Here is a 13,859-nt window from a genome sequence, read left to right as displayed (position 1 = left end):
GTCAGTAATCAATACAACATTTGCGATAACTCACGAGATACAACCCTCACAACGAATGACAAGTGCAATACTTGAATATCCAGCGGATTCGCAACGAATAACAGAGCATAGCCCGGAATTGGGCAATACTCAAATATCCTGTCGGAATCACGATGAATAACAAAGTATAACCCTAATGCGGGCATCACTTAAACATCCTGTTGGATAGTTTCAATCGATCGGATGTTGAATTGTAATAGCGATCGAGTTATTACCCTGTTTTGCGGCAGCACTTCGTGAATTGTGTGTGTTTTGTAGTATTTGGACTATAACTCGTTGTCTGAATCGATTTTTAACGTTGAATTAGCACCAGAATTCAAGTGCCAATATCTCCCATTTATACTGGAAAAAGAGCGCCCTCGCGTGGCGTGAGGGGCCTTCGCGTGGCGCGAGAGGTGCTACCCTACCATAGGGTAGCCCCGTGTCCCAGTAGCTCAGGTGAGTTGGCCGTTCATGCAAATTCGTTTCACATGTAAAACTGTTTAGATAATACTAACGGGATTTTACCCCCCCTGAGTTTTAGGGGCCCTGATCCTGATTTCGATTGTTCTGAAAATTGTAGGGTTTATGCAGAATTACTTGGGTTTCCCAATTAAGGTTTCCTTAATAGATAATTAACACACTAAGTATTAATTTTAGTGAGAGTTGTTACATCCTCCCCACCTTAAGAAAAATCTCGTCCTCGAGATTTACTGGAAAAAATGAGGATATTTCAGCTTCATTTCTGATTCCAGCTCCCAAGTGTATTCTGGTCCTCTCTTTGAATCCCATTTGACTTTGACCAGTACTAGTCGTTTGTGCTTGAGAAATTTGATCTTTCTATCTTTCATTTGCAGTGGTTTTTCTACAAATTTCAACTTTTCATTTACCTCTATATCTTGAAGAGGTACTACCAGGGATTCGTCCGATAGACATTTCTTGAGGTTGGATACATGAAATACATCATGTACTCCAGCCAATTCTTCTGGTAGTTGTAAACGGTAAGCAACTGGTCCTATTTGTTGGATTATTTGGAATGGTCCTACATATCTTGGACTCAGCTTTCCCTTCTTTCTAAATCGCACCACTCCTTTCCAAGGTGAAACTTTCAAGAGTACTTTGTCTCCAACTTGAAATTCTAATGGCTTGCGACGATTGTCTGCATAGCTCTTCTGACGATCTCGAGCCGTTTTCAATCTTTCCTTGATCTGAGTTATCTTGTCGGTGGTTTCTTGCACAATCTTAGGTCCTGATAATTGACTTTCTCCTATCTCTGCCCAACAAACTGGAGTTCTACACTTGCGTCCATACAGTGCTTCGAATGGGGCGGTTTCAATGCTTGCATTATAACTATTGTTATAGGAGAATTCAATTAAGGGCAAATGATCATCCCAATTTCCACCAAAATTTATTACACATGCTCTAAGCATGTCTTCCAAGGTTTGAATGGTTCTTTCACTTTGTCCGTCTATTTGGGGATGATAAGCTGTACTCAAATTTAATCGAGTACCCATGGCTTCTTGGAAACTTGTCCAGAAGTGTGAAGTAAAACGACTATCCCTATCTGATACAATAGTGAGTGGGACTCCATGTAGGGATACTACTTCATCAACATATAATTTTGCCAATCTTTCCATGGTGAAAGTTTCTTTCATGGGTAGAAAATGAGCTGACTTGGTTAATCGATCCATAATTACCCAAATCGCATCATTACCTTTTCTGGTCTTGGGTAACTTAGTAACAAAATCCATAGTTATTAGTTCCCATTTCCAAACAGGCATTTCTAACTGCTAAAGTAACCCTGAAGGTTTCTGGTGTTCAGCCTTAACTTGTGAACAAGTAAGACACTTAGATACATAACTAGCTATGTCCTTTTTCATACCTATCCACCAGAAATTATTTCTTAAATCTTGGTACATTTTATTATTTCCAGGGTGCATGGTATACCTAGATTTATGGGCTTCCTCTAAAATCTTATTCCTTAAACTTCCTTGTTTAGGTACCCAAATTCTTTTCTTATGGAATCTCTAAATTCCATCATTTCCTTGTTCCAACTCTTCTGCTCGTCCTTTCATTCCTTCAGCATCATCCTTGATTGCTGTGGTTTGAACATTCTTTAGTTGTTCCATTAACTCTATCTGTAGATTTAATCTAAGAGCACGGACTCGTTTTTGTTTTTCATGGTACTTACGACTTAAGGCATCTGCGACTACGTTTACCTTTCCCTCGTGATATTGAATATCACAGTCGTAATCGCTTAGAATTTCCATCCATCTTCTCTGCCTCATGTTCAATTCTTTTTGCCCAAATATATACCTTAAACTTTTGTGATCCGTATAGACAGTAAACTTACTTCCATACAGATAATGTCTCCAAATCTTAAGGGCAAAAATTACTGCTCCTAATTCTAAGTCATGAGTTGTATAATTTTCTTCGTGCTTTTTCAATTGTCTTGAGGCATACGCAATTACCTTTTTGCGTTGCATTAACACACATCCTAATCCTAGCATTGATGCATCACAGTAGACTTCAAAATCTTTTGTTCCATCTGGTAATGTTAAGATTGGGGCATTTGTTAATCTTTGCTTTAAAATCTTAAAAGCCTCTTCCTGTTTTGGTCCCCATTCAAATTTTACAGCTTTACAGGTTAGCTTGGTTAATGGTACAGCTATCTTAGAAAAATCTTTAATAAAACGTCTATAATAACCAGCTAATCCTAGAAAACTTCTAACTTCCGTTGCTGATTGCAGGGCTTTCCATTTGGTGATAGCTTCAATCTTGGATGGATCTACGTGAATACCTTCGTGATTCACCATGTGTCATAAGAATTGCACTTCGGGTAGCCAGAATTCACATTTCGAGAATTTGGCATAAAGCTTTTCTTTTCTTAACAAAGTTAAGAGTGCATGCAGATGCTCACAATGTTCCTCCTGACTCTTGGAGTAAATAATTATATCGTCGATGAAAACGATCACAAATTTATCCAAGTACGGTTTACAGATTCTATTCATCATGTCCATAAATGCTGCTGGGGCATTTGTTAATCCGAAGGGCATGATTGTAAACTCGTAATGTCCATACCTAGTTCTGAAAGCAGTTTTAGGTATGTCTTCTTCCTGTACCTTCAATTGATGATATCCGGAGCGCAAATCTATCTTAGAAAAATATCTAGCTCCTTGCAATTGATCAAAAGGATCATCAATCCTAGGTAATGGGTATCGATTCTTAATTGTAACCTTGTTTAGTTCTTTATAATCGATACACATTCTCATCGATCCGTCTTTCTTCTTTACAAACAACACCGGGGCTCCCCATGGAGAGGAACTTGGTCGTATAAACCCTTTGCTGAGTAATTTATCTAATTGTTTCTTTAATTCTAACATTTCAGTAGGAGCTAACCGATATGGTGCCTTAGCTATCGGTATAGTTCTAGGAATTAAATGAATTCTAAATTCTACCTCCCTATCAGGTGGTAATCCTGGTAAATCTTCTGGAAAGACATCTGGGTATTCCGATACTATCGGAATGTCTTCCAGTTTCTTACTTTTGGTATTAACAACTACTGAAACCATATATGCTATTACTTGTTTCCTTGAATAACTGGCCAACTTCATTACTGAAATAAATTTCAGTGACTTTTGTGGTTTATCTCCGGTAATTATTACTAACTCTCCTGTGGGTGTATGGATTTCTATGGAATTTTTATCACAGAGAATTCGAGCATGGTTGGCTACTAACCAATCCATTCCTAATACGACATCAAATCCGGCTAAGTTCATGGGTAACAGTTTTGTAGAAAATCTATGACCTAAAAGTTCTATATTCCCTTCTTGCAAAAACTTATCTATTTTAACAGAATTCCCATCTACCGTTTCGACTGTAAAAATTTGCCTAAGATTGGTTAAAGGTAAATTAAGGGCTTGGCAGAACGAAGTATTTATAAAACTTTGGTTTGGACCAGAGTCAAATAATACTTTTGCATAAACGTTGTGAACTAAAAACGTACCAGCTATGACATCAGGAATTAGTTCGGCTTCCTGAGTAGTCAACTGAAAGGCTCTTATGTTCTTCTTGGTAGTTCCTTCAGCCGGTTTAGCTTTGTTGTCTGCTGGTTTGACCAGTTTAGGACATTCTGTTTTGTAATGCCCAGGTTCTCCGCAGTTATAGCAGACTATTACTTTCTTCCTTCTGCAGTCTTCTTCTTGATGTCCTAGAGTTTTGCAGAAATTACAGTACCCTTTGCATTTTCCAAAATGCTTCTTTTTACAGGTACCACAAAATGGAATGGTGGAAAATCGCCTGGTTCCTCTTTTCTTGAAATTGCTATTGTTAGCCACACGAAATCCTTGGGAAATTTTCTGAGCCAAATCCTTCTTTCTATTTTCTTCTCGAGTGCGTACCAGTCCATCAGTTAAGGTGTTGGCCAATTCTGCTGCATCATGAATTGTGCGTGGTCTAGCAGCCTTGACGATATCACGAATCTCGCTGATTAAACCCTAAATATAGCGAGAAATAAGTACCGGTTCTGGCGAAGCCAGAGTAGGTACAATTCTAGCATACTCAAAGAATTTTGTAGTATACCCTCGACAATCTACATCCACCATTCGGTGGCTCAGAAACTTATTCGCCATCTGCTCTTTTTCGTATTCAGGGCAGAACTTCCTTTCTATCAGATGTTTAAATTCCTCCCAACTCATGGCATAGGCCATGTCACTTCCTTTGGCTTGTAATATCGTGTTCCACCATTCTAACGCTTCTTCCTTGAAAAGGTGCGAAGCGTACATGACCTTGTCTTCCTCAGCACACTTACTTATCTTGATTACTGCCTCAGTTTTCTCTAACCAACGTAGTGCCGCAATCGCCCCTTCGTTGCCTGCAAAATTCCACAGGTTTACAGGCAAGGAATTCTTTGTAAGTGCAACCAGGTGTTGCAGCCTTCATCCTTTTGTGTATCGGGGCCTGAATTCTATTATCATTATTATTACCACCTCCGTTGATACTATTACTTGCAGTATCGTCGTGCGTACGTTTACTAGGGTGAGCTTGCGAAGGCTTAACAGGACTTTTTACCGCAGCGACAATAGCTGGGGTAGCATTAACTATTCCCTGAGTAACGATATTTTCTATGTCTTGTCGGTTTAGGAAGTGATCCTCGTTATTATGTTATGACTGGTTAACTTCATTAACTGGTTTGTTTACGGCGTTTTCCATCTGAACGTTTATGAACTATTATTTAGCACAAATACTTGCATACACTATACAATCAAACTTTATTTAAAATAGCAAACACACAATCTTATAGATTTATTACAACTGAAATTCAAAAACATACTACTATTTTTAACAATTACATCCTGCATTTTATTCCCTCGTATTTATTTATTTACCAGGGTTGGTTTTGGTTTGGCTACTTATTTCGATTACGGATCAAGGTTTGCCGCAGTAGTAGCTAACATATAAGGTCTGACCATTTTTCATCTAACTCGTCTTCCCACGGCGGGTTCTTACCGGTTTCCTTATTAATTACTACTTCTTTGGATTTGGATGTTTCTACTTTCTCTTGGCTTTTTCTAATAATCAAATCTCTTTTCTCGGGAGTAAGTGGGTTTTCATAATTCGCTTTACGAACAAATATTCCTTCACTAAGGTTTACTGAATATCTTGAAGACTTTGGTTGGGACGAGATCTTCTTAATCTTTTGGGCACTGTCTAGTTGATAGTAATTATCTGAAAACTTTCGCTTACTCATCCTGTACATTATAGATAATTAATTAAGACGAAAAGACAATTTAGAAAACAAATAATCGCACAAACATGTACAGCCAAAATTGTCGACTTTGCGACTACTTGATTTTTATATTTTTAATACTATGCTTCCGTACACACTTTTATCTTACAAGGTTTTATTTTAGACTATATTACAAGATTTATATTTTACTAATAATATTATACATTACAACCACACTATCCTTGGCACCCTGTTAACTGGCCTTTCAGAAACGACGCTCCCTCTCGTCGTATTTCCAGGAGATCTGCTCTCCTACCTCCCGAATCCTGTTTCCTACATCCCCCAACTCCTCGCCGTAGTGGCGGAGTTCAGCTAAGTTTTCGTTACTCATTGGTGGGTTTGGTATAGGTTCCGGGTCAAATTGTGGAAGAAAAGTGTTAGGGCTATTCATGATGTTCTGAAATTGCCAGTCGACAGACCACCACTGTTCTAGTGTTCCTGGAAAAGGTCTAGGGTGCATAATGGGGTCTGGGATATCAGGTGCTAGGTTAACAGGCAGTAAAGCTTCTGCTGGGTAACTAAAGAGGGTTTCATCGGTAGGTCCGATGATATCTCCTAGTGACAGTTTGCGATCTAGTTCTTCCTCCTAAGATAATGGGTCCTGATTTTGTCTAGAACTCTCTCCAATTTCTATACCCTTTCCTTTGTCTTTTGGGTCGTCCTTTTTCATGGTTTTCTGGGTTGCTGGCTTCTTCCTGCGCACACGCCTCCAACCTGCCCACCTATGTCTCTTTCTCACTACTTTAGGTTTTTCCTGAGGTTGGGCTTTAAATACCATGGGCTCCTCTACGTCCGCCTGGTATCCAGTAGTAATACTGGTAATATCCATATCTGTACTATGGATGGAAATATTTTGTAGGGCTTCAGACAGTCCATTCATGCTGTTAGCACACATGAAGACGCACATAATCCTAAGTTAGAATTTTGTAAACTAAAATTTCACAAAATCACATAATGACAATCAGATAAATTAAGTATTTCTAAAATACTTAATTGGCTTAAATCAGTGGCTCTGATACCACCTTTTTCTGTCACGGCCCCCGTGTCCCAGTTTGACCCGGTCCAGGAGCCGCGGGACAGAAAACCCGTGGTATTCTTTTTCACAGCGGAAGTCTTATCAGGATCGTTTAAACTTAAAAATGCCCGAGTTTTATTTATTTATAATTCGGGATAAACCCCGTATTTTACAGTAGAGAAATTTCATAATTTCTTTATTTTACAAACATGTTTATTTCTTTATTCGAGCCACTACTTTAAGCTTCAGAGTGCTCCTGAGCACTGGTACTTGATTCAAAGTAGGTCCCTGAAACATGTTGTAAAAATATTTTGTCAGCGGGGAAATACTGAGTGAATCATTCATTTTAATAAAAATGACACATAGTTATAATTTACAGCATAAGAGCGATTACTATGGTAGTATCTTATTTTTATCTGGCGCCTTGTCACCTCCTGGTGACTATGGTCATGCCACTATTGGGTCCTTTCACCCAAGTAGTGACGATTATCACTGTTAGAACTTGTTTGCCTAACCGTGAGAAACTAAGTAATGTGCACAATACCCCACTAGCCAGTGATTCAAGATAACCACGACTTAATCCCTGTAATTATAACTTTTGAAAATAATTTGGAGTATTGTAAAACAGTTAATAAAAAGAGAATGACTCACATTGTAAGTTTAACGGGCAGAGGTTTAGCCTACTGGTTAGCCGAATAACCTAGTTTAAACAATAATGCACACGAAAACTAGGTCAGTAATCAATACAGCATTTACGATAACTCACGAGATATAACCCTCACAACGAATGACAAGTGCAATACTTGAATATCCAGCGGGTTCGCAACGAATAACAGAGCATAGCCCGGAATTGGGCAATACTCAAATATCCTGTCGGAATCACGATGAATAACAAAGTATAACCCTAATGCGGGCAGCACTTAAACATCCTGTTGGATAGTTTCAATCGATCGGATGTTGAATCGTAATAGCGATCGAGTTATTACCCTGTTTTGCGGCAGCACTTCGTGAATTGTGTGTGTTTTGTAGTATTTGGACTATAACTCGTTGCCTGAATCGAATTTTAACGTCGAACTATCACCAGAATTCAAGTGCCAACATCTCCCATTTATACTGGAAAAAGGGCGCCCTCGCGTGGCGCGAGGGGCCTTCGCGTGGCACGAGAGGTGCTACCCTACCATAGGGTAGCCCCGTGTCCCAGTAGCTCAGGTGAGTTGGCCGTTCATGCAAATTCGTTTCACACGTAAAACTGTTTAGATAATACTAACGGGATTTTACCCCCCCTGAGTTTTAGGGGCCCTGATCCTGATTTCGATTGTTCTGAAAATTGTAGGGTTTATGCAGAATTACTTGGGTTTCCCAATTAAGGTTTCCTTAATAGATAATTAACACACTAAGTATTAATTTTAGTGAGAGTTGTTACATATATACATGTAACCAAAACATAAACATATATGTTATTAGAGAGAAATATTTGATTTAGTGTCCTGCAACACAGGCGGGATAAAAGCTAGTTAGATACATTTATTCCCTTTTATTAAAGAGTTTTTTTTCTTCATAATTTATCTAATTGATGTGTATTGTATTATAGAGTTTTAGATTAAAAAAAGCTGACATGCAAAGAAAAGAACGACTTATGATATAAAATGTATAACAAATTAAGTCTTTTCTAATTATTACTATATTATCTAATAACGCGACAACATCCAATTGTTTACATTTATTCCTTTGACAAAAATACAAAATATAGAATAAAGTTGTATTACATTAAATAAATTTCTTGCTTAACTTATTCTATTGATGTGTATTGCATTACAATATTTTAGATTACAAAAAAAGCTAACGGACAATAATAAACAACTTATGACATAAATTATAGAGTTAATTACACACATGGGTCTTGTGGTTTATACCTAATTTCGTCTTTGGGTACTAACTTTTTTTAACAGACTTAGGTTATATGCCTTCAATTTTGTAACACCTTTTAGTACTAACACCAAAATTAGTTAATTAATGACTAAAATACCCTTGCATTTTTTTAAGTTTATCAATGTAACACATTTGGGTAGTAACATCTAATTTTATTTAAGTTTAAATCAATTTTAAAAAATCTATTTTTTTTATTTTCATCTTTTTATTATATCTCTTAATTAACATAAACTCTATTTATTTATTTTTATTTTCATATTTTTATAAAATATCTTTCTAAAATAGTAAAATGTGAATGAACAAAAAAACGAGTTAAAAATGGCTTAATTTTTTTTACATGAAAGATATTTATTATTATTATTATTATCAATCATATATATCCAAAACTGAAAACGAGTAAGGTTTACATTATTTAAAACTAGTAAGAAATTTAATTTACATAAAACTACATAGCTAGTAGATTTTATTTAAAAAATCTATTTAAAAAATACTGGTGTAACAAGTAGATTTTATGTTAAATAAGAAATTTAATAAAAATATGAAAATAAAAAAATAAATAGACTTTATGTTAATTAAGAGATATAATAAAAAATGAAAATAAAAAAATAAATAGATTTTGTAAAATTGATTTAAACTTAAATAAAATTAGGTGTTAGTACACAAATGTGTTACATTGATAAACTTAAAAAAAATGCAAGGGTATTTAAGTCATTAATTAACTAATTTTGTTGTTAGTACCCAAAGGTGTTACAAAATTGAAACCATAGAAACTAAACATGTTAAAAAAAAAGTTAGTAGCCAAAGGTGAAATTAGGTATAAACCACAAGACCCATTTGTGTAATTAACTCTAAATTATGTAACAAAGTCTTCTAGTAATTATTATACTATCTAATAAGGTAAATTATGACATAAATTATGTAACAACGTCTTCTAGTTATTATTATATTATCTAATAACGTGCAACAAGCAATTCTCAACATATACAAAAGGAAGTGAGAGGAGTAGTGCCACACAGCTGCGTGACACTCCCCTATTGGACCACCACTTTTATTATTTTATATTCGCTTTAAAATTACGATTTCGTCCTTAATTTAAAATAGAATTATGTTTTCGCCCCCACTTCAAAATAAAATTACGTTTTTGCCCCTCGCTCAAAATTACGATTTTGCACTCGGTTCAAAATTATAATTTTTTCTCCAGATTACAACTACAAATTTGGCCCCGGTTTAAAATAAATTTTTGCTTTTACCCAAACTAAAAATGACAATTTTGCATTCTCGCCCCTTTCAAAAATTTTGATTTCGCCTTAAATTTAAAATTATGTTTTTGACTGGTTCAAAATAAAAGTATGCTTTTGCCCCCAATTCAAATTACGATTTTGCCATCATTTCGAAATTTTGATTTTACCCGAGTTCAAATTAAAAATATAGTTTTGTCCCCAGCTTAAAATTAAGATTTTATCCTAAGTGCATAGTTATATTACGATTTTGTCTCCGGTTCAAATATATACTATTGCCATCACTTTAACTTTTGGCAAATTACGATTTTACCCAAGTCAACAAATACAACTTTGCCCTCACTTCAAATTGCAGTATTGCTATCGTTTTAGTTTTTTTTAGCAAAACTATAAAAGTGTTTTTTTAATTGGTTGACTGGATTTAATTTTTTTCCATGTCAAGGAGCTGCTTAACGCTCGCTCGTTAATCCTGACAAACTACAGTTTTGCCCTGAGCTCAGAACTACGGTCTTTTCATCGTTTTAGTTTTTTTCCCTAACAAAACTATAATAGTGTTTTTTAATTGATTGAGAATTATTCGGCCATCGCCCGCAACGCGAGCGGGGCATCAACTAGTTGTTTACATTTATTCCCATTGAAAAGACATTCGGTTATGCTTTATTACATTGAGGAGTTCTTTTTTCTCATCCTTAGACCATGGGTATGGGTTGGGGGTTTGGGCGTGGGTTGAGAGAAACGCCCAAGTCACCAGCCCGGGTGGGCTTGGGTTGGGGCGTGGCCCTTGGGGCTTGGGTTTTAAGCCGGGCGTGGGGCGGTCTTGACATCCTAGCTGGCTTGCTTGCATTGGCTGACCCCGCCATGTCATAGCGGGACATATGAATATTCTGCCACGCGGTGCACCCAACCCAAGCACAACCCACGCCCAGCCATACCCCGCGGACACGTAACCAGGCAGTGGGGGGGCTCCCATTCCACGTGTCAACATATGCCCCAACCCAAGCCCCACCATACCCCACAGTCTTATATCTTGTTCCAATAAGCTTGAGAGTTACATTTTACTAGTTATTTTCTTTGAAACATTCTCTTACCATTCTGAAAGACGACACAAGAGATTGCAAGAACCCAACATATTTTTAAGACTTTTTATGGTGTCAAGATCAAACTGATTTTTTTTTGTGGTTTTTGAATTTACTTCAGAACTGCATGAAATATAAGCATTGATCAAAACTACATTAATTTCAAATCTATATATCTTAAAAGACAATGTCGGTGGGCGTAGCCACCGACAATACTCTCCCTATTACACGGGGTGGTCCGTTATACCACCCCTCATCGCGCGTTGTTGTTGTTTGCACACCGTCGCCTTGCCCTCCATCACGCGTTGTATTAACAACGCGTTGATTGTATAACGCGTTCTAAATTGAAATATGACCGTTGATTGTGACCGTTTGGGGGGGGGGGTAAAATGAACGTTGGGGTTATTTTTTGAATGTTATATAAATCAATTAACCCAATACATTTCATATCAATTTTAACCCCATACAATTCTCCATTTGATTTCAATTCTCCATTTGATTTCATAAATAATTTTACAAGAAACATGGAAGGTTCAAGCAAGAGAGGTGAAGGTTCGAAAAAAAGAGGTTCGGGTACGAAGAAAAATCCCGTAAGACCCAAGGTTCGAGCGAATCTTGGCGAGCCGACGCGCTTTAGGTTGCAAGACGAACCCGACCAAGTCCCACCCTTTCAAACCCAACAATACCCCCCCTTTCAAACCCAACAATATCCACTCTTTCAATCGCAAACGTACCAAAACCAACCGTTCGTTCCACCGTTTCAACCTCACCAATTTCAATCGCAAACGTATCAAACCCAACCCCACACACTCGACCCACTACTAGAAGACAACACCCTCATTCATCATTTTGCAAACGCGTGGCGTGAACCACAACCAAGTCTTGACGAGGAAGAGGAAGAGGAAGAAGAAGAGGAGGAAGAGGAAGAGGAAGAAGAACAAAATGATGACATTCAAGAAATCGCTCCAATCGGCCGACAACTTTGGACGAGCGAGGAAGAGGTGTCCTTGGTGAAGGCGTATTTGCACATCTCGGAGAGTAGGAAACATAGCAACGAGCAAAGAAAGGATGCGTTTTGGAGACGGGTCATTAAAAAAAACACTTTTTTTTATAAAAATTACAGAAACAGTTTTTTTTATAAAAATTACAGAAACAGTTTTAATTAAAAAATTACTTTTTTTTATAAAAATTACAGAAACAATTTTTTTTATAAAAATTACAGAAACAGTTTTATTAAAAAAACAGTTTTTTTATAAAAATTACAGAAACAGTTTTTTTATAAAAATTACAGAAACAGTTTCTTTTTAAAAAACATAACATTTTATATTTTGTGTAGAACCGAAACCCACAAAGTGGAGCGAGCGAGGAGACAATCATGCGACAAGCCATGGAAGAGTATTGCCGTCTGTACAAAAAGAGGACTTTTCCACACGTGGGGGCATGGGAAGTTACGAGACATCACCCGAAGTGGGTCCCCGTTGAGTTGGTTGACATGCGTGGTCCTACGGTGTCACACCCCCAAAATCCACACGCGCGTGTTCCACCGCTTGGAGGCGTGACATGACCAGGATCAAGCCACCAATCATATTGAACATATATGTGAATAGTAAATGTCATTCATCAATGCGAAAGGTGTTTCCAAAACCATACATAACCAACTGTATAGCGGAAGCATTAATGTAAGATTCCAACTTAAGTATCAAGGTCTCAAAATGTAAATATTTAACATGGAACTCAACAATCCACGTGCCCACAACGATCGCGCCTCCCGTGCAAGCTCCATTAGTACCTATGGTCCTGTAAGGCATGTAACAAAAAGTCAACAACTAGTTGAGCGAGTTCACAGTAAGTAAGTTCGTAATGGTAAGTTCGTTGCATCACCATGCGTATAAACTAAGTCAATTGTATGTTCATTTAGTGGGGGCTTCCCATGTTGTATGTTCAGCTAGTGGGGGCTTCCCATGTGTATGTACTAGACTAGTGGTAACCATTCGTGTTCTTCACAACCCGAGAACAGGAGTACGTACGAGGTTTACGTAGGTTTTACGTAAGTGCCCTTCTTATCCCGAGGACAGTGGTACGCGAGGGTTTATGTAGGTTTTGTGACACCCTGGCTTTGCGGAAGCGTGGTTAATTTGGTGTGACTTCTTAATACCATAGCTTAATCATAACAAAGCTATATGAAAATAAAACCATGCAAGATCATCCATTGATTTAAGTTTTAAAACAAAAGTAACACGACATTGTCTTAAGGCGTTGTCACATGCAACAGAAACTACAACCTAATAACATAGAATTGTTTGAAAGACACAACCACAAACTTAATATAAAAGCCGTTTAAGACTTGCGACTTGTCTAGGTAAAAGTCGCAATCCCTAAACGTGGATGATCCCATACTCTAACGCAGCGTAGCATACCGTGCCAGAATCCTTAGTTCCCTGAAATACATGTAAGTTGGAAAAATCAACAATAATGTTGAGCGAGTTCATGTGTAGTGAGTAAGTAAAACCTTTGTAAGTATAAAAATCTTGGTATGTAGCAAATAAGGAAAAAGAGATCACCAATGGTTTGCAAGGCCACTGATATGTGTGAAGTGCAAGTAGGAAGACTCAAACCTAGCGGATTTTGCGTTGGGCACAAAGTCACCCCGAGGTCCGTTATGCTGGGCTCGCTACACCTAGATAGATCTACCACTACTGTCCCTCGGTCCTACAATGAGGATTAATGGCCTCAAGTTGCGCCTACCCACTCACATGATCTAAGTAGTAACCCTCCTTACGCTAACCATACCATGT

The sequence above is a fragment of the Helianthus annuus genome, chromosome 11 (genome assembly GCF_002127325.2).
Source record: "Helianthus annuus cultivar XRQ/B chromosome 11, HanXRQr2.0-SUNRISE, whole genome shotgun sequence".
Taxonomy (NCBI): Eukaryota; Viridiplantae; Streptophyta; class Magnoliopsida; order Asterales; family Asteraceae; genus Helianthus; species Helianthus annuus.
The sequence above is the reverse complement of the archived record's forward strand: the minus strand, read 5'-3'. Positions refer to the sequence as shown.